Consider the following 27,976-nt stretch of genomic DNA (forward strand, 5'->3'; position numbering starts at 1 on the left):
AGCTGGTGTAGGATCGGTTTTCCATCCCACGACCTTAAAGGAGCGATGAATTAAGATATCAATTTTAACCTGTGCTTTTGTTAAATATGAGAGATTACTCAAGCAAACATCCTGTAAAAACTGAAAAACAGAACTGAAAACGCCCCTGCTACTGAAACTACAACTGTTATTGACAACAGGCCCAGCGAACGCCAGATTCTGGAATGCACCTATCTATACATCGACATAGATAGGTTGAACACGTCCTCCACAGAAGAAAATCAACGACTACTTCTCTAGCCCCGCACTTTGGTTCGAACAAGACCGCACTAAAGTAACACAAGTTGGGCGAAACAGTTGGAGCGAGCAATCAATAAGCATGCCGTTAAAGATCGCAAAATATTTTGCAGTCAGTGCCTGGTTGTGGAAGAACACAGTCGCTGCATAACCTTCCTTTGAATTCCGATATTAGTAATGCATGATGGAAGTTCATTTTTTAACATTTGAGACCCTTGATCGCGGTGATCTTCTGTCTGGTTCGCGATCACGGGTTTCAAATGCTGATAGGTATGGATATCATTAAACACCATACAACTATAGGCTATACAAACTATATGCAAACCCTTACCATCACATCTGGGAAATAAGTCAGTCAATTTGGGTAAAATCACAGGCTTCATTTATCCTGTGCGAATGCGCCACATAACATACAGATGTGGGGAGGTAATTTCGAAATCACACAAGGTCCCCAGATAATACTAATCCTGTGCGGTTAGGGGGAATGTGTAGCATAAGGTTAACCAAATTAATATCCAATCATAGCAGGGGCTTTTACTTGCAAGTCTTCAATGTGTTTGTCGAGCTGGCCTCAAAACCTGAAAACTCAAAATAATCTGAAAACACAAAATAGCCTATTACTTAGTGATTTTTATGTAATTGAACGTAAGAACCACTCTAACGTCATAAGTCGACCTCATACAACAGTATAGAACAATAAACATGCCCAGTTCATGACACGTTTAATAAACAGACTGATCATTTAATTTCATAAAACCCCAATATTTAGTTGGGAGCCAATATTTTTTGTGTTGCCAACACAATTCTAATACATGCAAGTATGAAAGAGGACACACCTTCAAGTCCTAGATTTCAGATCTTTAATCTGCACTTGGTTCACATTCCACACATGAAAGTTTTAAAAATTTTATCAGGACAGAAGAAAAAGCTATACAACCTTCTGAAAAAAAGTGCATCTAACCTCAACGGAGATATGGGATTTTGGATTCCTTCTGTAAAAGATGGCTTTGATGTTCATTTCAGGGCTTCCATCTTTTTGGAAAATTCGGGTCCTGATAGTCTCCTCTTCACACCGGATTAGAGCATACACACCATGAGCTGTTATAGAGTGAAATGCAAAAGTCATGGGTTCTGTCATGAAATAGGGGAACCAAGAAGGAGAACCCAGTGTAGGCGGCAGGTACAAAAACTCAAACTTTACTTAAACAAAAAACAAAAGATCCACGATGGGGTAAAACGAGAACTGAACATAGATGAATTTGAAAACAAAGACTTCCCACGAGGGGGCAAAAACAGGAGAAAAGCAGGATTAACTAAAGTATTACACTAGGTAAGTATGGTCAAGACTAAGCATCAACCAAACACAGCAAAACGAAATGGAAAAGGACAGTAAAAAACAAGGGGCCCGTTCTTTTCACGTTGCTTCCTACATCCAAGATCAAGTGAAACATCCGAGATGACCTAACCCTGCAAATCATGATCTGGATAATTCGGTTCTTCTTCACCTTTTGTGTACGATAAGAATATCTGGATTAAATTGTCTGGGATCATTGCTCATCTGTTTTTTGGAAAGGCAGCATATATCGATAGAAGAAGTGATCAGCAACACTGCTATTGGCTGGTTGTTACTTCAAAAGACGTAGTTACGTCCGTTTTTTCCCCTCTGCTTTAAGATTATTACAAATTTTAAAACCTTGTCAGGAACACTTCTAACAATGCACAGACAGATTACTTTCAGAGATATTTACACGATTTTAAAGCTTTAAAATGTATTTTTTTTAAGTATATTTCGATAAACTAACTTTTAGTTCTTTTTTTAATTAAGTTCTCTTTTTTAGTGGTTTATTGAAACGAGATGGTGTTTCCCCCCACAAAATAAAGGGTTTTATACCCATCAGTGTTCATTATACTGAGGAAAGTGTCTGAAGACTGTCCATTTCAATTACATTTCATAAATTGGATAAACTAAGTATACCACTTGCAGGAGTCCACATCATCTGAAAGGCATTCATCTGCTGAGTAAGCACGGAAATGTTGTAAAGAGATGAGGAAAATATGATTTAATCATGCTATGTTATTGCTTTTAACGTATTGTGAATTATTGATTTATCTCCACAAAAGACACAAGAGGCGTAAACTTTATGTCTTATGTTATGTTTTAATGTCTTTAAATGTTTATCTACCAGAAATTGAGTCACCAGCATAGGTGCATAGACACCCTGTAATTATACAAATCCATCTATTCTTCTTTTTACAATCTCCTTTAAAACGCAACAGTGACACAAACAGGCTGTTGTATCCTATTTCATGATTCTGTCCTGACTTGAGCTGCAGTGTAACAGGTTTGGGTCACGGAAGGATGTCTTCAAACAGTCCCATCATAAATGTGAAAGAAGATTGTTGACTTGTGCAGATTCAGGTCATTTTGCCTCAGTGCTAGTGATACTGTTGGCGCACATTAGGTCATACACCATCTGAGAGATTAAATCAGTCAGCTTCCTTATCGATTTAGTTCCTTTTTGCTTAATATTATTACTTATGATATTACGATTATTATTTCCTGCAAATATTATCATTTATTTTTTGAAAATAATCTGAGGCCTCAAAGGCCTATTATGCAGTCTATGACATTAGTCAACACTGAAAGACACATACAATACGCATTGACATCATCATGACATTATAATCTTTAGTTCCCTTATATAATAGTTATTGGTAAAAACAGTTTTACAAACTGGGGTCTTACGAGAATGAAATACCACAAATTTGCAAATGGCAGGACAGACTGCATATCTCTATATACTGTATATATACATACAGTTGTGCTCAAAAGTTTACATACCCCTGGCAGAATCTGGAAAAAGCTGAAACCATTTTCAGAGGTTTACTCCCACCTGACTTTAAATCAATCGTGTTGACTTTGTGGGCAGCACTGAATGTTTCTATCTATTGTAATAGTTGTGTATGAGTCTCTTGATTGTCCTCAATATAAAAAGAGGAATTTTAACATCATGCAGTCTGCTTATCCAGAAATGCTGAAAATGCAAAAATTGTGGAGGACCTGGGTGACTGTTTTGAAGATCAGTGGACAGTCTAATAACTCATGACAATCAAGAAACCTTTAAACAACTATGACTAAACATAAAAACGGTCATTGATTGCTTAGTTAACATCATTCAGTATTGAGAATCAGGGGTATGTAAACTTTTGCCCTGTGCTATTATGAGAAATTTTGTTATTTTTCTTTAGTGTGAACTTTGATAACATTTCTTTAGTGAAATAACTTGCTCAGGGCAGGGACTAAATTAAAAATAAACCTTAATTTTCAAAAATCCTCTTATTCTTCTAAATGTTTCAGCTTTTTCCAGATTCTGCCAGGGCAATGTTAACTTTTGAGCACAACTGGATAATCTCTCTGTGCTTTTATATATTTAATATGAAGGTCCTACAAATTAATATGGCACATATCACCTTCACAAGAAAAAAAACTATATATTTTTTATTCATTAATTTATATCGGTCCTCACCTAAGACTCAGTAAATAAAAATTATTCTACTCATTCTACTTATTACTCATTTTTTTAATCCTGTACCCTGCACAACAAGATGCCTTTGTATGAATGAAGCCGACTTGACTGCGTTATGGCCGCAATCTAATCCCTTTTTATATGAAATAAGCCTGCTTCTGAGCAGGCATGACAGGAGAGCACATGGCCACACAAAAAATAATTCAGCCATAAGACTATAAAAGCATGACAAGGTGAGTTAGGATCATGACAGGTTCGATCTCCACATACTAATAAAATACATGTATGAGCTGAGTGTGCTTGTCAGTTGCTTTGGATGAAAGTGCCTGCCAATTGCATAAATAGAATATTATAGTAAGAGGCACAGGATCTTCAGATCAGGTTATTTATCAGAGATGTGAAGTTACTGTATAGGCATGGCACCATTCATTCCGATTCATTAACCTATAGTTTCAATCTTGGAAAAATAGTTTTCTTACACACCAAAATTTTGTTTCAGGTATTTGTGAGCCTATCTGTCAAAACCCAGGTAATGTTATTTTTGTGATTAACTGTTTTTTTTCATTCTGTCAAAATATTGCCCAGATATCTTTAACATTCAACAAGTATTGCAATGTCAAAAATTAAAGTCACAGTGAAATGAATAGTTAAATCAAACTTTTTTTGGGTCACTACAGACTAACAGAAGCATAATAAAATATATTGTTTTTGTTTATCTGAATAAAGGAAGTCATAAACATCTGGAAAGGCAAGCGTTTTTATTTTCAACAGATTTCTAATAATAACTCAATAATTAGTTTAGTTACAGACAATGCAGACTCTTCTTGATTGGCTGATGGACATGGACTTTTAACCTGTTTGTTTGGGCTTGCTGAAGCCAGAGGTTCATAGAAGATGGACTGTAGTTACCACCCTTGGCTCTGGAACACAACAATGCAACAACGAAGGAGCAGGCGGTTCTTTCTTTAACTCTCTGAGGAAAGAGGACAAACAATGAATAAGGAAAATCAAAACAGAGGCATGATTGCACCAGACATTAAAATGGAGGAATTAAATATTTATTTATCTTTACCTGAGGTACACATGTGAGCGTGAGAAAAAACGGAGTAGGAACTGTCCAGTATCTCCAGGCTGGAACGTAGTGGGGATGATAACATATCGACCAGGGCCAAGGGTCAGACGGAGTGTGACACTTCGAGAGTCCATATACACTGAGCTAGCGGCATGCTCACATAAACACTGTACCCGCCACACGCGATTCACCTCCACCTTAGAAAATGACCAGTCTATGTAAAATTCAGAAAATGTCTTGCTTCTTTTCAGCTTCTTAGCAAACCTAAAATGTTGCATAAAAGACGAGCATATTTCGAACTTAAAAAAAAAAGATTAACCAGTAAAAAGCTATCAAGTCAGCTTTTCCGGTAACACTTTACTTGAAGGGGTGTTCATAAGACTGACATGACACCTTCATAATCATGACATGACACTTGTCATGAATATGAAGGAGCTGTTATGCTTGTTATGACAACTGTCATTAAGTGTCTTTCGCTGATTTAATTTGATTAATAAATAAACACACAACATCATGATTGATCGATTTAGCTCGCTCGACAGTCAAGACAATTTAAAATGGACTTATCATGTAAAGGAGTGGTAATCCATTTTTTGCAGACTAATTTGAATGCCCAATGTTTTACACAATGTCTTGGTTATAAATTATGGTACTGTTGTAAAGCATAGTTTATTTTAACAACGACAATAGACCTCATAATTTATATAATTTATATGTTTGCTCTTAAAAAAAGTAATGTCACGAAATCTTCAAAACTAAAATGGATGGATGACGTCTTTCAAGTAACTTGTAGGTCGATCCTTCACATTTCATTTGACATTTATATGAATGGCATTTAAAATACAAATTAATCATTGAAGTATAGAGAAATACATGTATTCAAGTTTATAATCTTCTCTTATAGAAGACAATGTTAACAATTTTGTCAAAGTTGTACTGCCAACTTTCTCTAACTTTCCCCTGCCTGTGTTTCCATTTGGTTTTGACTTTTTACTGTTTTCACCTGTCCCTCGTCATTGTTAAGTAGTCCCACACCTGAATCTGTTTTCCCTGAGTGTTTCCACATGTTTTTAAGCCATGTGTGTTCCTCAGTATATATGTCATCTTACTGTATATATTTGAAAATATAATAATGCAATGACAAAATATAACTAAATTACAATATATTGAATAATACATTAATAATTTCTACTTTTCATGTATTGAGAAATATGATCATATAATTTCAATATATGAAAATATAAATAGAATTATACAGTATTTTGAACTGTCTACAGTTACAGTTAAGATACAGTCAAATGCTTTTAAAGGCACAACCTCCATATTAAGATGTGTCATCATCTTATTTGTGACAATATTAAATTCAGATTAAGGGGGGGGTACATTTTTAGCAGGTATATTGATTATCATTATGGAAATTATACCCCCCAGTAAACCCACTGTATTGAACCTACAGTCAAATGCTTTTAAAGGGACAACCTCCATATGAAGATGTGTCTGTATCATATATGTGATGTGCCTGTGATCATATTAATCTGAGATAAACGGGGAGGACATTTTTGGGCAAGTGTAATTTAAAATTGTAAAAATTGCAGTTCCATATAAACTCATTCTATTAAAACTAAAGCCCATTGCTTATGAGGCCACCAAGTTAACATCAATTGGAAGCATAACTTCAGTATATCTTTCATATAATTCAAGTGCTACTTGTTTCAGTTTTTCAACCCTACACAAAAGTTAGAGAAAGTTGGCTGTACAACTTAGACAAACACTGTTAACATTGTCTTCTATAAGAGAACATTATAAACGTGAATAAATGTATATGTCTATACTTCGATGATTTAATATTTGTATTTTAAATGCCATTCATATAAGGGTCAAAGGGAAAGTGAAGGATCAACCTACAAGTTACTTGAAAGACGTCATCCACGTTGTAAAGCAAACACAGTTGTGCACAGATAAATTATGAGCATTATTGTCGTTATTAAAATCAACTTCGCTTTACATTACAACAATACCATATTTTATAACCACGACATTGTGTAAAACATTGGGCATCCAAATTAGTCTGCAAAAAATGGATTACTCCTTTACTATGATGAATCCATGTTAAATTGTCCGAGGGATCTTGACTGTCGAGCGAGCTAAATCGATACCATGATGTTGTATTTATTTAATCCATCTTAATCCTAAATAATGCTTAACATCGATTGCTGATAGTTGTTTTGGAGATTTTGATAATGCTTAATTAACACCTTCATTCCTGGTCCAGTAGAGTTGTGAAAATACAGCGAGCTGCAAACAGAACTCTTAACTCCGCCTAATAACTGTGTATAATGCGCCTGCACGCGAGGGGAGTACGAGTTGTCGGATTTCGTTACAACAACTGTATCGCCTACCGTCATGAAAACATTTTGGTGTATTATTTTGCAATTATAGCGTGTGTTGTGGTTAAATATTATTTTCAAAATGACGTGATAACTGTATTTACACTACACATACATTCAGGCCTTTTGAGCAAGTAACACAACACTTTTATTTATTAAATAACAGAAAACGCATGAAACAGATACAAAACAGTTCAAATGTTAAAACCTACAAATAGTCCAAGTGTACCGAGGTGAGACGATTGATTTATATGAGGAAAAGATGGGAAAGCGATCAACATCTGCTGTCTTTTTCTGCTGCGTTTCCAGATTTTCAAATCTGGCGCTAAATTACGTCAGCATTAATAATGAAATATCATTGGCTCATGACATACAGCGTCATTGCGTCAGCGTTGAGTGTGAAAAGCTATTGGCTCTCATTAACAATTAAGTCATTCTAATGTTCCGGCTTGTTTAAGGATGTGTTGATGTTCGTAAAATAATAATAATATTAATAATAATAAAAAGGATGCGTTGATGTCCGTTCCCGTAGTTCCTCGAATTAAGTTATCGTACGGCTTCAGTTCAAAAGGTTTGCAAAGCGACACGTTTGTAATACTCTTATACTGTTTTATTCATTTTTTTGAATAAATACATGTGACTGTAATGTTACTTGTGTGTTGTGTTTAATGGTTGACAAGTGGTCAAGTTTAGGGTAGGGGTTGGGATAGAGGTTAGGTGCTCTTAAAATATCTTTGAATCTTTTACATTGGTAATGTCAAGTTTTCATGACAAAGACACTGACAGGTTATGATGTATTGCTTTGTTAAGTTGTCATAACAAAGACAACTCAAACAATGTCATCTTTGCATTAAAAATGACATAAATCAGCGAATGACACTTAATAATAGTTGTCATAAACATGCATAACTAAAAGATTATACATAACATAAAAGATCTCCTTCATATTCATGACATGTGTCATGTCATGATTATGAAGGTGTCATGTCAGTCTTATGAACACCCCTTCAAGTAAAGTGTTGCCGCTTATCATAATTCAAGCAAAACTCAAGATGATGTGTTTGTTCTGCACTTGTTGCCTGTCCACCATTTCATCAATCACTCACCCTTAAAACCTCAAAACCAATCGGTAAATTCTCCCCTCTTCCCTCCCTCCTTTTCATCCTCTTGTCCTCTTGCTGCAGACATATTAACACCTCATCTCCATCTCCACCAATTTCAAACATGAACTACGGAAACAAGGAGAGAGAGAGATGCATGTAAGATACAACAAATAGAAATATTATATCTTAACCACGTTATATTATAAAATCTGTATTAAATTTATCATAAAATAAAGTCCCGGAAACCAACAAAAGGAAAAAAAATGCATAATTAATATAAGTCAGTATTAGTTCTGTTAGAAATGGTTGGTTTTGATGGCCTTTGCAATGGGACTTTTACATTGATTTTAACGTGAATCTCACTGTATGTCATATGCACAGTTTTGTATTTTAACCTTTAGAACTCCAAAGAAATAATAAAAAATATTTACTAGATTTTTTTGTAGCAATGATTTACCTGGGGGTTGTATAGGAACGTGTCTCTGTGATTGATACACCCTCCACATCGACTTCTTTTGTCCATTTGTCTCTCCAATCTTGTCTCCCCTAACCCCTCCGGCTTTTCCACAGACTTTTCTTTTAATGGTCTATGTTCTACCCTCAATGACCTTTCCTTCACTCCTTGATTCGCCCTTTTTCTCTTTTTTTTCTCCCTGAGTTTGTCCCTCCTTCAATTTTTGGCTTAATTTCTATTAATTTTGATCTCTTCTTTGAGTTGGCATTTGTTTGGACCAAAGGAGTCCTGTAGAAGGGTTCTGGGTCTTGATGGGCAGAAGCAGGTGTAGGTGGAACTCCAGGTACATATGTCCATGCCCCCAGGCATCGAACCTCCCTCCAGTGTGTCTTGTGCCAGAAAAGGTTATTTTCCGGCAATTTTCATAACACCATTTCTGTGAAGTAATGGCAAAAGTCTTTAAACTCCATCCTGAGAAAATTGTAAAACATAGACAAGGACACAACGTTAAAAAGTTAATCTTTACTATTTTCTGAATCTCATTGACAGATTTGAACAAAAATTACCAAAACTCTCCCACATCTCTGACTATAAGCCCAATCTTCTCTCTCTCCTTGCGCCCGAGATGCTGCCACTGAGAAGATCTGTAAGAGTCACCAGTAGAAATGTGTTATTTGCTATATTTTATTTGACAAATTTCATGCAGCCATACTATAAATTAAAAGTGAAATGTGAGATACTAAACGTATCTATTGACTGAAATGTAATATATCATACATAACTATGTCTTCAAAGGTGTATGAAGACCATACATAATAAAGCTTTATGTTTTTATTATCTTAGAATAATCTATTTCAGTAGCCATTTATTTTAGTTCCCATGCACAAACTGTGTACTTATTACAGTAAATATTATAACTGGGTAATAACTAGGTACTGAACCTAAACTTATACCATGTAGTTAGTTACCTTATTCTTCGCAGTACTTTCTTGGGTAAGTACACTGTAAGTAAACTATAGGTACACCTACATTAAAATATAGTGCTATCTAAACTGCTCTACAGAGTGTTTCCTAAATGTTTTTTTCAAAAATGTTTTATAATATTTTCTTTATTTTTCTTTATTCCCTTCATTTGTAGTTTTAATGTACTGGGCTATGAACTATGAACAAATTCAAGAATATGTTTAACCTAATTTTTAACGCTTTAACATTTTTTAATTAATTTAATATTTACTTATATTTGATGATATGAGAATGAACTTTCTCGTAGTGATATTCCACCAATTGCTTTGATTACTCCATCCTCTCGTCTCTTTTTTGGATCTTCCCTCGCATCGAGTTTTGCGTTTAATTTAACTACACACTGTAAAAATCGATTTAGTTGATCTTACTTAAAAAAAGCATGCAAACCGATTGGCTTAAAAATACTAAGTAAAGTGAAATGGTATTGTTGAGTTCAAGTAACTTAAAAAATTAGTTCAGATGTACTTTTGACTTAGTGTGGAGTACTCAGAATTAACTATTATTGCCAATTTAATAATTTCCATTGGATTTATTGCATTCATCATTAGAGTTTTAAATTCACTAATTCTTTTTTTTTTCACATAAATGTTATTCTAAAAATGCATAAATCAAACACCTTGACTTGTGCAACATAAAACGAGCAAGAGGAGACTGATCTCAGAACTGCATGCACCGACTATGCTCATTGGTAACAAACACATGAGGTTCGCAGACCCTTATCACATGCACATGTCTTCTAAACAGTGGTAACCACAAAACTGAAAAATATGTCCAGCTCTTCTAAATATCTAAGAAAAGTGAACATTAAACACTATCAAGTCTTTAATTTAACTAAAAACATATAAAATAATCACATTTTTTTAAATGTACTCTCCTAATGCAGTCTGGCGCAAAGCATGTTGGGAATCTTTTCTGTGTACAGGCAAGATCTGCTCTCCACTGCCTCTTGTTCGTGTAGTAAAGTAATGACTTCGCTTGCCGCTACTTGCTTGATTTAAGTAAAATATACTAAATGCGAAAAGTAAGTAGTTTGATTTCCCCTGCAAGTAATCGTAACTTAATAAAAACTAGAAAAATATATACATTTTGACAACTGAGTAAAGTTAACAAATAATTTCTAAGTAAGGACAACTATTAGATTTTACAGTGCAAGACACATTTAAAACAGCATGCAGGCTAACCAAATTGCTATACAGAGGGAAATAGAACAGACTAAAAAAGATAATTAATAAAAGAAGAAAAAAAGACTACAAATCTAATTCAATACAATAATAATTGTCAGTCCACAAGCCTCAAACAGTATCAAATGCCAGTAAAAAGTAATCTGTTTTTAAAGAGGGTGTGGAGCTTAGACATGATGAAAGGAAGACAGGAAGAAAACGAAGATGCACAAATAAGTGGACCCAAAGTCATTGTGCATTGTCTTCTGGCTAGTAGCTGCTAAGCTTTAGGACACATCAGGACATTAGCATATAGTGAGATCAAAATAATGGCCAAAACGAAGATCAATGGCAAAATTCTATACAGAGAAAATTGCAACAAGGTGGTTGTAATGTGTGGAGTAAAATCCACAAAACACAAGGAAGTGGAGCAGACAATAGGTGAGCTAGTGCGTGTACCCCGGGCGCTGCAGTGATAGCTGCCCACTGCTCCGGGTGTATGTTCACCACTTGCTGTGCGTGTGTTCACTACTCGCTGGATGGGTTAAAAGCAGGTCACATTTCGGGTATGGGTCACCATGCCTGACAAATAGGTCACTTTCCCTTTTCACTTCACTACTTTACAGCTTATGTCTTTCTCTTGTCCTTTTTCTGCGTGCTGTAAGGTTTTTCAGTTGTCCTGTTATAGTGAATGTGGTTAAGTAAAGACTCTCAACTGCATTTGGATCCAGCTCTCATCTCATTGTCTTGATAGTAACAATTAACTGGTTCAGGTGTGTTTGGAGAATTGTGAATGCAGCCAGGTATATTCACTTCTGCACACAAGACTTTGGTTACATAACGGATTACATTTAATTTGTTTTTTCACAGTTTTTATATTCTGTCCATGACTCACACACTGTACTGCAGGGGTTCCCAAAGTTTTTATTCAAAGGTCCAAATCTGAATTCTTGTCAACGTCTAAGGTCAGGTACAGTTATTATTACAAAACTTGCTTTTAATTTAAAACAACAAATCAACTCTATATAAAGAGTTTATTTGGAAAAACAGATTAACTTAATAATGTTTTTATTGTGTTAGTTGCTGTATTTTATATTATCACTTAATCAAAAGAACACAACTGCAGTTTCATTTATATTAATTTGAATGCACAATAAAAACATTGTTTTTTAACACCTTGTGTACAGGTTATTTTTTGCAAATCAACTCTTCATAATCATGGCGTTGACTAATCGTACTTGCATCTACTATCTTAACTGTTACATAGAACGTACATTTTGTACAACAAAATGCAAAAAGCCGTTCTCATTTACATATTTTCTGCTTGTGAAATAGTACTTCAATGTTACTTTTAGTTAATTGTGCAGCACAAATGTCCGTCTGGGCAACAAACTATCCAAATATTTACAGACAAATAAAAACCGCGCGCTCGCGGGGCTGTGCCGGCAACATTTTATCTACGCGCTTTACCTGAAGACAGGGGCGCCGCCAGGAATTTTGGGCCCCATGACAAAAAATCAAATTGGGCCCCCTCTGCGCAGCTGTTGTCACCACATCTCTTGGACCAAACTGTCCCATCAAAAGCTTTACATAACTCTAATTAAAGGTTTAAAACTGTCCTGCTTCTTGTAGTCTAATACTAGTACTAGCAAAATATTTACTGCTGGTGGTTTGTACATGCATCCAAGTCTATTATGCAGTTCACTATTTGATGCAAGATTAAAAGCAACCGTAAAATTGTACTGAAGGCTGTCCTTTACAGTCTCAATGTATTTTTATTGTGATATTTGACCCAACTTTTAATTCTCTTAACAAAATTATTATTAATTATTAATGAAAGATTTAAAAAAAAAGAAAAACAAATAAACTTAAAAATTAACATCATCCTGTCAAAACAATAAAAACGGCAGATTGTTTTTACTTTAGCTGCACATATATGCCATCAAGAAAAAAAATGGAATTTCCACACCTGGGTTATTATAATGCTTTAACGTTTCCCTGCATTGATTAAATGGTGATTAAATGTAGGTTAACAATAGTCTGCTGCTATCTAGCTTATTTCACTAAGGACATTAAGCCAACAGGTTAATACCCCTCACAGACTATAGGCCAGTGGTTCTCAACTCTGGCCCGCGAGATCCAATTTATCTCCAACTCTGATATAAAACACCTGAACAAGCTAATCAGCGTCTCTAGAATAGATGCGTTCAACTTAACGCGGCGCTGTGCAAATCTATCAGCGTATGACATTTAAGTACCGCAAAAGAGATTCAAGTGCAAATTGCGCGGTACTTTAATGCGATATGCCAAACATTAAGTTGAACGCGTCTGTTCCGGAAGTCACTGATTTGTCTCTTCAGGTGTTTTATCAGAGTTGGTGCTGAACTCGGCAGGAAAGTGGATCTCCCGGGCCAGAGTTGAGAACCACTGCTATAGCCTAACCACCTTTCTTGGTGAAAAACTGGGTTACAGGTTGACACCCTTTCCTTTGTCTTTACTCTCTTTTATGGAAAACCAGATTTTGATTTAACGTTACTAGGCAACATTGTGGTCACTGTAGTTCTGGCGGATCTATTGACTGCATTGCGTAGGTGAGATGAACGTGGAGAGCAGGCATTGAGCCAAACCATTGTGAGAGGCAGAGGAGAGGGAACTCAACAGTTTCTAAATTTAAAACACATTTTTGCTTTTGTATTTTCTACTAATTACGCAATTAGATTAGATTAACATCAATATATTTATGACAATAGCGAATTTAATTGATCGAGGGGGGGGGACAACTCTCGGATAGAGGGGGACATGTCCCCTCCGTCCCCCCAGGGATTTACGCCCATGCCATCGTCTACCAACCTGAACACAACTTCGAATAGTTACCCCAGCATAACAGCAATTTTAATGAGAACGTTTGGGTGACAGCGCCATGCTCATTCTCTGCGTCTTCCTGCTCGCACATAAAGCTAAGCATCATAAACACACCGGAATAACTCCATCTTCAAGCACAGGTATCACCTACTCGAGACTTCACTTTCAATGTAAACTTGCAACTATCGTTTTCAGACCTGGTACGTTCACTCACGTGTCAGTAACATTTATACGTCACAAACTTGCCATGCGAAACTAAACATCATCGCATACCTGCAAGTCATGTGGGCTCTCGGGCAGTCCCTGGCCAGAAGCGAACAAGTCACCAGGCTTTTCAGTATCAGATTGCGGAAACACAAGACCACTTTTGACAACATGTCCAGATCGAACCCCTGCCCTCACGAGGAAGAGCCTTAGATTGAGAGGTTGCAGCAGATGGCCGCCTCGAACCTCCTCAGCAGTGCAAGCAAGCCATCAGCCAGCAGGGGTAGCGCCACGAATTCCCAGGATGCCATTGGCCACCCAGGCGAGAGATTTCCGCAGATCATCCCTCCAGCGTCATTCCAGAGCACAGCTCCCGCCAATGCCCTGCCAGCAGCTGACACATCTAGCCACACAAGTTATGCTATCTTGCTACCGCCCAGAGCCCTGGCTCATGCATACCCCGCCCAAGGCTCTTGGCAAGTGGTGCCTACGTCGCCCTCTAGCGAGAGGGTGCCTCCGCTAGCGACTCAGGCTCTGGTCCCAAAACCTTACACATCCATTTTAGAAGCCGCTGCTAGCACGAACATATCTCCGCTAGCCGCTCAAGCGGCTGCCATCCCCTCCCTTCTCTCTCTTCCAGCAGCAATGCCAACAAACCGGCAATGGAACCGCTTCCCGTCTCAGGAACCATCAGATCATAGATTCTGACAGAAGTTCAAGCTGCTTGTTTCTCTACCAACACCAGTACCTCCTTGTTTAGAATGGATATTCCCGAAAATCACCAACTAAGTACTCTCCTAGACTCTTCACTCAATTCTATCATCCAAGCCGTCTCACTCGGGACCCTTCAGTCTTACCTAACCGCGTGGAGGAGTTTTAAGTCATTCCACCAAACATATGTTACCCATCGCCTTGTTCTTGCATGGGTAGAAAACCCTTGGGCTTTAAAGTAGACACAAGGGGACAAGGTTTTCCAAAAAATACGAATTTATTTAAGACAGAGTTTATGAGAACAACAGATAAATTCTTCCATCAAAGACAAAACATGTAACAAATGTTTTCCTTCCCTCTCTCAACATGTATAATTTATCTTTGGCCAAACCCAGATAAAATGGCAACCTAAACACAGGACCACTCCAGACCCAAAGTAATTCATATGCCAAGTCCCCAAACTCATAATACAATTCAAACAAAAACAAATAACATAAAATATGACAAAAGCAACACCACACCAAACCACACACAAGAGAGTAGTCCACGTGCAGTAGGTACCAATGTTGTCTGGAGCATGTCCTAATGGCCAGACAATGAAAGACTGGGAAGGGACATAAACAAACAAACAAAGGAAAAAAGAAACCACCTCGCTGGTAAGTCCAAAACACCACATTCATAGCCCTTAGCTAGATTGGAAACATACGCCACCCACGTACAGGGACAGACCAGCGAAGAGAAAACCGAACCAGAACCAAAAACAAAAACAGGAGGAACAGCAAACAACTATATCTACTACAAAGAAACACAGAAATACACTTTATTATTCAAATAACAATACAAATATTTATTTTAATCATGTTACCTTTAAAAAAACTTTCAACCCTATATAAAACAGTTTCAATTACCTGCAACACTGCCATCACCACTGACCCGATTTCCTCAAACCACCCAGCATTACCGTAGGTCTATGAGGTTGTGACGCACGTATCTACATTTAAAACGATTCTTAACTGAAAACAGGGCTGTGTGACCATAAAAAACAACATTCACTTAGCCTACCTGATCAGGGCACAAACGACAACGAGAGCACACCCATGCACTTGCGATCCAGACAAATGGACCGGACCTCATATTTTGGCGTCCTCTCCATTGCCCGCTTATAAACCCCCAACCATGTACTCAGCCACGCCCTACACAAAAAAGAAGCTAGCTCACCGGCTACACATACAACATGCCTTTTCTCTGGTTCTCTCTGCTTACCATCACCTCTTTCGTATCCTTCCTAAATATCAACAAAAACATGCAAGCCAGCTCAATTAAAGGGTACCTAAGTGGAATTCAATTCTTCCACAAACTCATTTTTAACTCAACCTGTCCAGCTATAGCAAGTCCTCAAGCCTCCATGCTCATTAAAGGAATACAAAGAGCTCTACCCACCTGCCCGGACACAAGACAACCTTTAACTTTGGATCTATTGACCAAATGCATTTCTACCCTCCGCAGAGGTTACCACTCCATGCACACCGCCCGCACCCTCGACGCCATGTTCACTCTGGCCTTTTTGGGATTTCTCAGATGCTTTGAAATGACCACTACATCCAGCTTCAACCCTACAGTCCACCCCACCATCTCTGACTTAGCAGTGCTGGATGCAGAAACAATCTCTTTCCACATCAAGCTAAGTATGACGGATCAATTAAAAAGAGGCCATTTCAAACAGCGTATGTTTCCAATCAAACCTAAGAAATATTACTTTCCTGGTCTTGGAAACATAACACTCTTACTGTATGTAGTACAGTACCGCTCCAGAAATTATAACGAAATCAAGCAGTTTAAGTGACGTTAATATGTGATAAAGAAACACAGCAACAATTCGAGCGTGCAGACAAATGCAGGTTTATTGACCACACTAAAGGGAAAACAAACTGACTAACTAAGAAATAACAACATGAAAACATGAAACATAAAAACAGTAAAGAAATGGAAGAAATAGACAAAGCAAAGAGTGGCAGTATTACAAACAATATTCACATCTGCATGAACCATCGAGGACCGTCTCCTTAGTTAAAAGGGGTTACAGCTTAAACGCACCTATTTAGGAAATAGTTGATACTTGCATTGGTTTCCTTTTGAGTGTGCTTGGACAAGGTTTTGTCAGGGAAACATCCAAGGGAAAAAAATCAAGGTAATCCAAATAAATCCACGGAACATGGTACGATATATTACATGAATACTCGACAAAGAACTGAACCAAGGGTAGAAATTAAATAAAACCGATAAAATGGCTAAACAGGTGAAGATAAACCAGAGGTGAAAACAGTCAATGATGAAGGAGCATGGGAAAAGTAACGTTCTTGGGAACAAACGGGGAAAACAAGACTAGGGACCGACGAGAATGTCACAGATGAGCACAGAGAATAGTGAGAACTAGAGAGGGAGTCATTCATGACAGAATTTATTTTTGAGTTAACTACCCCTTTAACTATATTGGGCTTTATTTATGCTATATTTAATCCATACATGCCCTCAATTATTAAAATTGATCCACAATACCCACATACTGTACAATTTCATTAATACCATGGGTTTCTGCCTAATGTATGTTGTGATTCCATGTCAATAATATAAGGTTATGTATCCACATGAGAAAAGAGCCATTTTCATGGATCCACAAGGAGAAACTGACACAAAGATGAATAGATGCCTGGAGTCGACAAGGTAAAATTGAATTTAAAATGTAGTTGTATTGTCTTTTCAGTCGTTAAATTGTGATGTGTAACAGCTTTCACACATACTATTTCCTTTAGAGCATTCATGAGGAAAAAGGGCTGCAATGTCTCAAGGTGGACATGCACCAGTCTCCCTCATAGAAGTCAGCAATATCGCTCATCCTGTGGTGTCCTGGCCTTAAAATTGAGTGTGATATGCTGTTACCATCAGTAAAAGTCAAAGTCTGCTTTATTGTCAATTCTGCCACATGTAAAGTACACACATATAGAGGATTGAAATTGCATTACTCTCAGACCATTGGTACGCACAGGTAACACAAACATATATATATATATATACGTGTGTGTATACTATATATATATATATATATATATATTTACAAGCAGGAATATTTAAAAAGAAGAATAAGCTAGATAATGGTAGATATAGTGCAAAACATTGTAATATACAACAGTTATGTCATAATCCAGCTAAATTAAATTCTCTTGTGGTTTGATATCATTCATAATATTCATTCAGTTTTACAGGTGTATGGAGTCCTTTTTGCAGAGGACTGGTCTGGTTCTCATGGTTTTAGCTGAGGATTTGTGCAGATGGTCATCTAGTGACAAACTCTTCACAGGCGATTTGTCTTTAAGACTCTTCTAGTTTTCAGTGCTGTTGTGGTCACCTCCTAGTTGGAATTAGGATTGCATCCAGGTGACTACTGTGATCATCTGGACTGGATTTGGACCGGATCGGGTGCCTACAGTGGTCATCTGGACTGGATACAAACTGGATCAAAAGATGTCAAAAGAAAATATGGAGAACCATAAGGCTATTCTGTATAAAACAGATTTTTTTAGCCTGTGCATCGTGAGATTTGGTGACCTGCTGTAGGACTATCACTGTTCTCATCACAGCTAAATGCTCTTCAGGATAAGACATAGAAGGCATTAAATGTCAAAAGAGTGAATATGGAGAACCATAAGGCTATTCTGTGTGAAGGTAACAGATTTTTTTAGCCTGTTACTGTGCATCGTGAGATATGGTGACCTGCTGTAGGACTACAAGGCTACTCTGTACATTATGAACATATAATTTTATAATATTATGTAGAGCTGCACGGTTAATCGTTAAAAGATCCTGATCTCGATTCGAACACCAGACTATCTCATTAATGAAAATCAAAGATTCGCATGTGTCTATTAACTTACACCTCGGATTAAAATCATAACGCTTCAATATGCTGTTGCTGCCACAGAAGTTAAAATTATTATTTTAAGGTATGTAACAACATCACAGAGAGTCTTTTAAAAACACACACTATAATTATTTCTGTGTCAAAAGATCACAGAAGTTTTGCGATTAAAGCAGAGAGTTGCCACCTCACACGCATGAGACTCGTTTACAAACTTCTACACTCCCAAATAAATTTCACACCAAATAACAGACCAATTTATTTATACTTTTTAGGAAGTACATTTTTTGCATTCAAAGTAAAAAAAATTAAGAAACACTTTAGTTTACTAATGGAATTTGTGGTCAAACATTTCTCACCATAGTTACTGTAGGTTAACCATGACATATGTAATAATTTTGAAGCAAAGTCCTACATATTACATACCTAAATAAACCATTTATTGTCAGAACCTTTATTAAATTATGTATGACTTTTAGTCATCATTCAGAATCGTAAAAGAATCACAATCTCTATTTGAAACAAAATAATCGGGATCCTCAATTTATCGAGAATCATGCAGTTCTAATGTTATGTTCTTATGGTTATTTTAAAGCATATAATGCATGTTTTTATAACACAAAGCTAATTTATGTTCAATGTTTCTTAAATGGACAATGTTTTGAATTGTCGTGATGAAAAGAAATGTACAGGGACATTCTGGATAAAAATCTGCTGCCCTCTACCAGAAGGCTGAAAATGAAAAGAGGGTGGACATTTCAGCAAGACAATGATCCCAAACACAAGGCCAAGGACACAATGAATTGGTTCCAAAGAAAGAAAATCAAGCTGCTTGAATGGCCCAGTCAATCACGTGACCTTTATCCCATAGAAATTCTATGGAGAGAACTGAAGATCAAAGTTCATAAAAGAGGCCAAAGGAACCTTCAAGATTTAAAGACCATTTGTGTGGAAGAATGGGCCAGAATCACTCCTGAGCAACGCAGACGACTGGTCTCTCCATACAAGAGGCGTCTAGAAGCTGTAATCACCAACAAAGGCTTTTCTACAAAGTATTAAATAAAATGTGTTCAATACTTATTCCCTGTGTCATTTCAGTTTATGTATTACACACTAAGAATTGCTGGGTTAGAAAATAACCCAACCTTAACCCAGCTGCTGGGTAACTATGGGACAGAACACGCGCTGGGTTATTTTGACCCAAGTGCTGGGTTTAACCATTTGACCCAAAATGCTGGGTTGTTTGTTTGACCCAACTAGTGGGTCGGGTTAACTTTGTTTCTCGGTTAACATAACCTAAACATTGGGTTATATGTTGTCTCATTGCCTTGCTTCTTTTATATTTACCAATAAAAATAAATAATCTGAAAGGAATGTAAAATTATTATAATTTTTCTGTAATACAATTACACGAAACAAATGCAATTGTAAATATGCGTTTTTATTAAATTTATTTCTTTACATTTATTGAATCGATGCAATTGTCATACATTTCATCCAACACCGACAGACACATAAAAACAAGTTTTTGTAGATCAGTTTCTTTAAAAACACAAAAATGGGTGAATTAGGCACTGTAGATTCCTATTCTATATGTCAACATTGTAGCATTAGAACACTCAAAAATATATTATTGGCACATGAGAATCAGTCCAAACAGTGTGCCATTAAAACTAAGCCAGACAACAGACAATACATGTGACAACTTAAAACATGTTACAAGTGTCCAGAAAAAACTGTTGTCCTCAAAAACTTCCCACATTAAGATGTCCATCATGTCCATCAATACGATAAACTGCATGCTGGTGAAATTCCTAAGTAGGAAGAGACTGCTTAACATCAAGCACAGAAAAGGACTTGAAACAGATCAACTGAGTAACAAGTCAGTTTCAATGGCATGTCCCGAAACAATGGCGAAGGTCTGGGATGTCATTGCTGCCTCCTCCCCAAGGCACAAAATGTGCAGAATACATCACTGGTCTCTGCATTTTGAAAGTATTCCACCATGAAAGTCCCCACCTGTTAAATATATGACAGTTAGTCTTAAAACATAACCAAAATTTAAGTTAAAATGCATTTAATGAACAAACACAGAGGCCTTATAAAAATGCTAATTTTAGAAGAAAATTTCAAAAATCACTTTTAGTATTTTACTTCATTCACTACATTCATATTGTATATCATTTACTTCTGAGGATATAACATACAGTGATGGCCAAAATTAACACTTGTATTTTTACCAGCTGGAAAATGGTATAAAAGTCAGTTATTTCTATCGTTTGCTGTCGTGTGTCAGAAGATAATTTCTGTTTAATTTTCCAAACATTATTTATGTCATTAATTGTAATAAACAGTGAGATTAAGAGGCATAGCTTTTAGCTAATGCAGCTAACGGTAACGTTACCTGAGGGAAAAAAGCGCGAAAATGCTAAATTGTAAATTATTGCTAGTTGGTTGGATCCGGCACGTCACAGACACTTGAAAAAATATCCCCCTTAGATCAAGTTTTGTATGAAATTATCTAATTCTGACTAAACATTACAACGCCATACAGTAGACAAACAGTAACCGAACTATACCATGTATTTCTGACCTAAGGCTAGTTCATACATTTCCATGAGGATTTAACGTGAAGGATAAAAACCTTTTAAAGTAAAAATATGCACACGTACACACATATATATATAACATAACGATAAAGCGATTGTTAAGGCCTTTTTTTTAATTAGCATGCTAAATTACTTAACGTTAATCAATCACAGAATAAAACACTTCCTCCGCACAGCGACAGATCAAATACTGCATTAAACAGTAAAATCAGTGTACTCTTACCACAAATTATTAAAAATAATCATATTATCATATTTATTTACCTTATAAAAGCAGCTTGATGTGATGTGCGTTGCCGTCTGACAATGAGACGCGTGAAGGATCCAGAAGGTTCGATGAAGTGGTAAAATGAACAAACCGGTTGGGTCAAAATAACCCAACCCAGCTGTTCAGTGGTGAAATAACCCCTACAGTCCATTTGACCCAGCATGAGCAACCCAACTGTGTGTTTACAGTACCTCAAACAACCCAAAATTATGACCCAGCACAATTAACCCAAAAATGTGTTTACAGAAATAACCCAGCATTTTTTAGAGTGTATGAATGAACTTGTATACACACACATATATATATATATATATATATATATATATATATATATATATATATATATATATATATATATATATATACAGTGGGTACAGAATGTATTCAGACCCCCTTAAATTTTTCACTCTGTTATATTGCAGCCATTTGCTAAAATCATTTAAGTTCCTTTTTTTCCCTCAATGTACACACAGCACCGCATATTGACAGAAAAACACAGAATTGATGACATTTTTGCAGATTTATTAAAAAAAATAAAAACAGAAATGTTTGTTTCCTTTTCTTTTGGCAGGATAAAATTGTTACTCTTCAATAAAAAAAGTGAAGTTACACTTCGGCTTGGTGAGTTGAGTGCTCTACAGTACATTATTACACTCTAAAAATGTCTGGGTTATTTTTTAACCCATACCGCTGGGTTGAGTCCGTTGGGTTGTTTTGTTGGGTTATTTTTCCACATGTTAAACACTTTTTGGGTAGTTTTAGTTTTCAAGGTGTTGGGTTAAACCCGCTGGGTTAATGTGCTGGGTTGTTTCTGCTCACCGCTGGGTTATTTGAAGAGTCTCGCGCGCTTACCGCCCTGAAGACGTTGAGTGTACTTCGCAACTTTCATTTTAATAAAGAAAAAAGAGGCAAAGTCACTGGCTGGAGCAATTTAAAGCTAAGTATTTTACGTTTTAATTGAATATTTATTGAAATAAGCATAATTTGTAACGTTTTGCAAGGCAACAGTGTCTTAACTAACATTAGTTATGCAATTTAGACGACCAGCAACTGTTACCTCAGATCACCATTACAGATAAATTGACCTCGCATAGTCCTGTGAAGATGCGCGAAAATGCGAATTAATAAAATGTTAGTGTACCCCATCACATGTAAGCTAAGTTATGAACTTAATTGAGAATTTAACAAAATTTGAGTCAAACCGGCGAGTGCCCCGCGAGCGCGGTCAAGCATTCACGGTTCAGGAACGCCTCTCTCGGTGTCCACTCTGGATATTAAGCGGCCAGTCAATTATGTTGCTCCCTCTGTTTTAAACCAAACATTTCAAGGTTTGTGCGAATATTAAAGAAAGACGAGCGTGGTAGTCTGAATTTAATGAGTTGATTTGCTACACGTGTGGTTTCTTAGTGTATTAAGTCGTGTAATTCATAATGTATTATACATAATTTATATGTCTTTAGGTAGTTTTATTAATTGACATTTGTTGCTACATATTGTGGAGTATGTCTATTAGTCATTTATAATGTTATTTATAATGCGTGTTAATGTTTGATATGAAACATTTTTATTTATTATAATTAAACTGTTTTCTTTTAATTATGCAAATCTAAAAATATTGTTGTTACTGGGTGTAAAAGTTGACATTTTTATTAACAATTATTTTTACAGTCAAATAAAAATTATTTTTTTAAAAAGAAATGTCAATTGTCTTGATTGACAATGAAGTACAGAATAAATTAAGAATAACCCATCAAGAATAACCCAGAATTAAACACATGAATAGTTAAAATGACTACATTTTGGATTTTTTCATTAACCCAGCAAGATGGGTTATCATGTGTAATGTGTTCTGTCCAATATTTACCCAGCGCTGGGTTGCCAATTGGGTTGTTTTTAACCCAGCCATTTTTAGAGTGTACCTTATTTTAACTGCTCTTTGATCATTGCAAACAAAATTATTATCTTAGAAGATATGCTTTCTCTTGCATCACAAATGATAAATGTACACCCGTAAACCTGGACAAATGCACGGTGTATGAAGACAACTTTTAATTCCTTTATTCCCAATGCTTTTTCACAAAAGTTTGGTTAGTCATACTATTATTTAGATCCCTCATAAACTGTCTTTGACATTATTACCACTGAATCAAATTGAGGAAAGTATAAGATTAAAAATAGTCAACTAATATATAATCCTATGATATGAATACGTTTATACTGCTACTTACTCATTATTGTGCCAAATATACAAGAACAAACACAGCAACAGCAGCTAATCAACAGCACTAGAGCTAATAGAATATATCCCAGTGTGGTGGTCCAGAAGGCAAACAGGTATAGGGTCTTATTGCAGTAGAGGTCTCCAGCCAGGGTTTGGTTGTAGTTAGGAGGGTAAATAGAGTAAATCCACACACTCCCTGAAAAAAAATCATTCCTGTTTAAAAACATGACACTTCATTCTTTTTGAAAAGGCATGATCTTTTTTGAAAAAGCACAGGCATGATCTCCAAGCCATTTTACTTAACATGCATACACGCACCCAAATTTCAGGCACAAACAGTTTTGTTGATGGTATGTTACCCATTCAGAACATTAAATTTTTAAACAAAAATCTCTTGTGTATTCTCAAAAGTTTTACAAAAACAATGTGCAGAAGCTGTGAGTGAACTATGAACACATTAAGTAACCTTTTCCACACATCCCACCCTTTCTTACCACAGATCACCCAGCAGAAAATGAATGCAGAAACCAGAGAATTCCACAAGACACAGATATTGCGGAGCTTGTTAGGACCTTCCTCTTCGGTCTCTTTAGCACATGGCAGACAAGTCAACAAGCCCAAAAATACACCAAATACCCCAGACACAAGCAAATATATGGGGATGTATTGCTGTCGGGGACAGTCTTGGAGATATACTGCACGTGTGTTAATAAACATCATAACAACAGTGTAAATATAAGGCATAGAGAATAAACGTACATAATACGTAAGATCCATTACAACACACCTATGGCAATCTGAGCGATGGGAAAAGCCATGCAGAGTAATTTTGTAATCACTGAAATTAAAATCAATCATAAGGTTAATTTTGAGTCAAAATTGAGTGCAAAGATTTATAAGGTTTACAAAAGAACATACCAAGGCAAGCCACATTTGATATTAGAGGAGACTTGACATAACCCCACATTTGTTTTGGATCAATGATGCCTGAAGAAAGAAACCGCATATAGAAATGCATGACCTGCTTTCAAAAGTATTTCTGACACAAAGCATTCCGTTTTTACAGCACATTCTGTACATATTTAAGATGTTAGAACATAGAGAGAAGAATCTATAGGGTTATATTTACCCTGTATTGGGACACAAAATCATTGCTGAGCCTGTGTAGAGTAGATGTGTTTAAATGTTAATCCCATAAATATTGGTTTGAAATGGACGTTTCATTATTTGTCCTCTTTATTTATTCAATTATAAGTCATGATCTATGATTATTTTATGTCATTCACAAGCAGTGCAACAAAGTTGACCAATGTCAGGTTCTGTGTTCTGTAATACCTTAGATTTGCCACTTGATGGCGCTGTTTTCCCTGAGTCAAATTGTCTCTGCTAATTAGGATTATTTAGTTCCAGCCCTGACTAGTTTTTGATTCCCTATTTATGTGGTCCTCTCTTTGTCACTCTTGCTGGATTATTGAACTATGGTTGTGCCTCTGGCTCCTCTGTAAGTTTTTTGAGTCTTTTGTTTCTCTGTGTTCTGTTGTAATTTTTGCCATTGAATGTAGGTAGCTTTTTCCTCCTTCTGAGAAGATTTTTTGCTCTTCTAAGTACTTAATTTTTTGGAACTGTTATTTTTTCCAAGAACCGCTTTTTGTTGGGATCTGTATGCTAAGCTCTTTTGATTTTTACTCTTGGAAATAAAGGACTATTTTTTTGTAACCTTTGTGGTGCCTCGCATTTGGGTCCAACACCTCTCTGTGGAATAGTGGTTAAACATCACACTGCGGCATCGGAGACCTGGGTTCGATTCCTGGGCCTGACAGAATAATCCAGCCAGCACATGGACCCAGCTGAGTCTTCCGCTAAGGACCTTTTCGGAGTGGTGGCTCAGCATGAGGCCACGGTTAAGCGCCATGAAGCAGCTCTGTCTCAGCAGGAGTCACTCATGGAGAAGCACTCCCACTTACTCTCCGATCTCATGTCTTCAATGCGCCAGTTGTTTGAGAGACTGCCCCAAGCACTAGACCCTCCTTCCACTCCCACACCTGTCAGCTCTTCAGCTGGTGCAGTTCACCCACTAGTCATACCTCGCCTACCTCCTCCACAACAGTTCTCTGGAGATCCTGAAGCATGTGAGGGATTTTTGACTCGATGTTCCCTTACATTCCAGTTGCAGCCATCCACCTTTCCCTCTGACCAGGCCAGGATTGCTTATGTCCTTACCCTCCTGGCAGGTAAGGCATTGGCCTGGGCCACGGCTGTCTGGAATGCCCAAGCTCCCTGTTGCACAAGCTACTCCTCTTTTGAGGGTGAGTTGAAGCGGGTATTCCATCACCCTCTCTCCGGTCGACAGGCTTCTAAGCAGCTTCTAACTATTCGCCAGAGAACCCAGAGTGCAGCGGAATATGCCATCCAGTTTCGTACGCTTGCCGCTGGCAGCGGGTGGAACGATGAGGCTCTCATTGTTTGCTTTGGGAACGGGCTTTCGGAGGAGCTAAAGGATGAATTGGCTACCCGAGATCCCGTATATTCTCTGTATGGAGAGGCTCATTGATCAAGTAATTCTGTTGGATAATCGCCTGAGACAAAGACTGATACCTAGACCTAACACTCATCCTCCTTAGTCCTTCCGCTAGCCTTTTACCTCGGGTCTGGTACCTCTTGAGTCTCCAGAGCCTATGCAACTAGGCAGAACCCGGATGTCTGCCCACGAACGAACTCGTCGGATGAATTCCCATCTTTGCCTCTACTGTGGACTTCAGGGCCATTATCGCGCCCTATGTCCTGAGTTGAAGGAAAACACCCAGTCCCGAGTAGGAGGGGGAGAGCTGTCTCGGGAGTAACTCAGTTAGTCTCTCCAGGGAACACTGGCTTGTTCCTGCTGGTCACTCTCGAAAGCGGGGGGAAAAAACTACACCACTTGCAGGCCTTAGTGGATTCCGGGGCCGCAGGAAATTTTATGGACATTGCAATGGCTTCCCGTCTCCAAGTGCCTGTTAACCTTCTTTCCTCCCCTCTGGAAGTCATTGCTTTGGATGGCAGGTCCATTGCCCCTGGATCTGTTACCAAGATCACTGACCCTCTCACTGTCTCTGTGTCTCGTCATCGTGAGAGTATGGCTTTTTATTTAATCAGCTCCCCTGAATTACCCTTAATCCTAGGGCACCCCTGGCTCATGCGTCACAACCCCCACATCAACTGGTCGAGTGGGGAGGTTTTGAGTTGGGGGTCACTGTGCCAAGATTCATGCCTAAAGAGTCATAGGATTATTCCCGGAAATCTCAAGTCCATTGACCTCTCCCGAGTTCCCTCTGAGTATCATCACTTACAGTCTGTGTTCTGCTAAGAAAGATCCACGGTCTTGCCCCCACACAGATCATATGATTGTACAGTAGAGCTGCTGCCCGGTGCATGCCCTCCTCGAGGACGCATCTTTTCCCTATCCTCGCCTGAGCAGAAAGCTATGGAAGCTTATATCAATGAGTATCTTGCTGCTGGGATCATTAGACCATCCACATCACCCGCTGGAGCTGGGTTTTTCTTTGTTGAGAACGATGGTGGGCTCCGACCCTGTATTGATTATAGAGCTCTCAATCGGATCACAGTTCGGAACAGTTACCCACTCCCACTCATGACTTCTGCATTTGAGTTGCTCCAAGATGCCAAGATTTTCGCCAAGCTTGACTTGCTTAATGTGTACCACCTTGTACGTATTAGGCCAGGGGGTGAGTGGAAGACTGCCTTTAACACCCCCACGGGGCATTATGAATACCTTGTTATGCCCTTTGGCCTCACTTATTAAGCCCTTATTAATGATGTGCTCCGGGACATGCTCAACAAGTTTGTTTTTGTCTACCTCGATGACATTTTGATTTTTTCAAGAGCACGTGAGTCATGTCCGAAAGGTCTTGGGACGTCTTCTAGAGAACCACCTCTATGTCAAACCAGAGAAGTGAAGGGTTTCACAAAACCAACACAGTTTCTAGGATTTATCATCAGGCCGGGGCAAGTTCGGATGGATCCCAAGAAGGTACAGGCTGTATTGGACAGGCCAGTCCCCACCTCTGTCAAGGAGGTAGAAAGGTTCATTGGGTTTGCCAATTTCTATAGGAAATTTGTGTGGAACTTTAGCACTGTGGCGGCCCCTCTCACTGCTCTTACTAAAAGTAGCTCCACCAAGTTTGCTTGG

General features: G+C 37.6%; 1 pseudogene; it reads right to left on the reverse strand.

Annotated features, from left to right (window-relative positions):
- Positions 1–1,114: 1,114 nt before the first annotated feature.
- On the reverse strand, positions 1,115–12,510 carry LOC130417344 (calpain-5-like; annotated as a pseudogene).
- Between the last annotated feature and the right edge of the window lie 15,466 nt (positions 12,511–27,976).

Source organism: Triplophysa dalaica, chromosome 1 (assembly GCF_015846415.1).
Source record: "Triplophysa dalaica isolate WHDGS20190420 chromosome 1, ASM1584641v1, whole genome shotgun sequence".
In the NCBI taxonomy this organism is placed as follows: Eukaryota; Metazoa; Chordata; class Actinopteri; order Cypriniformes; family Nemacheilidae; genus Triplophysa; species Triplophysa dalaica.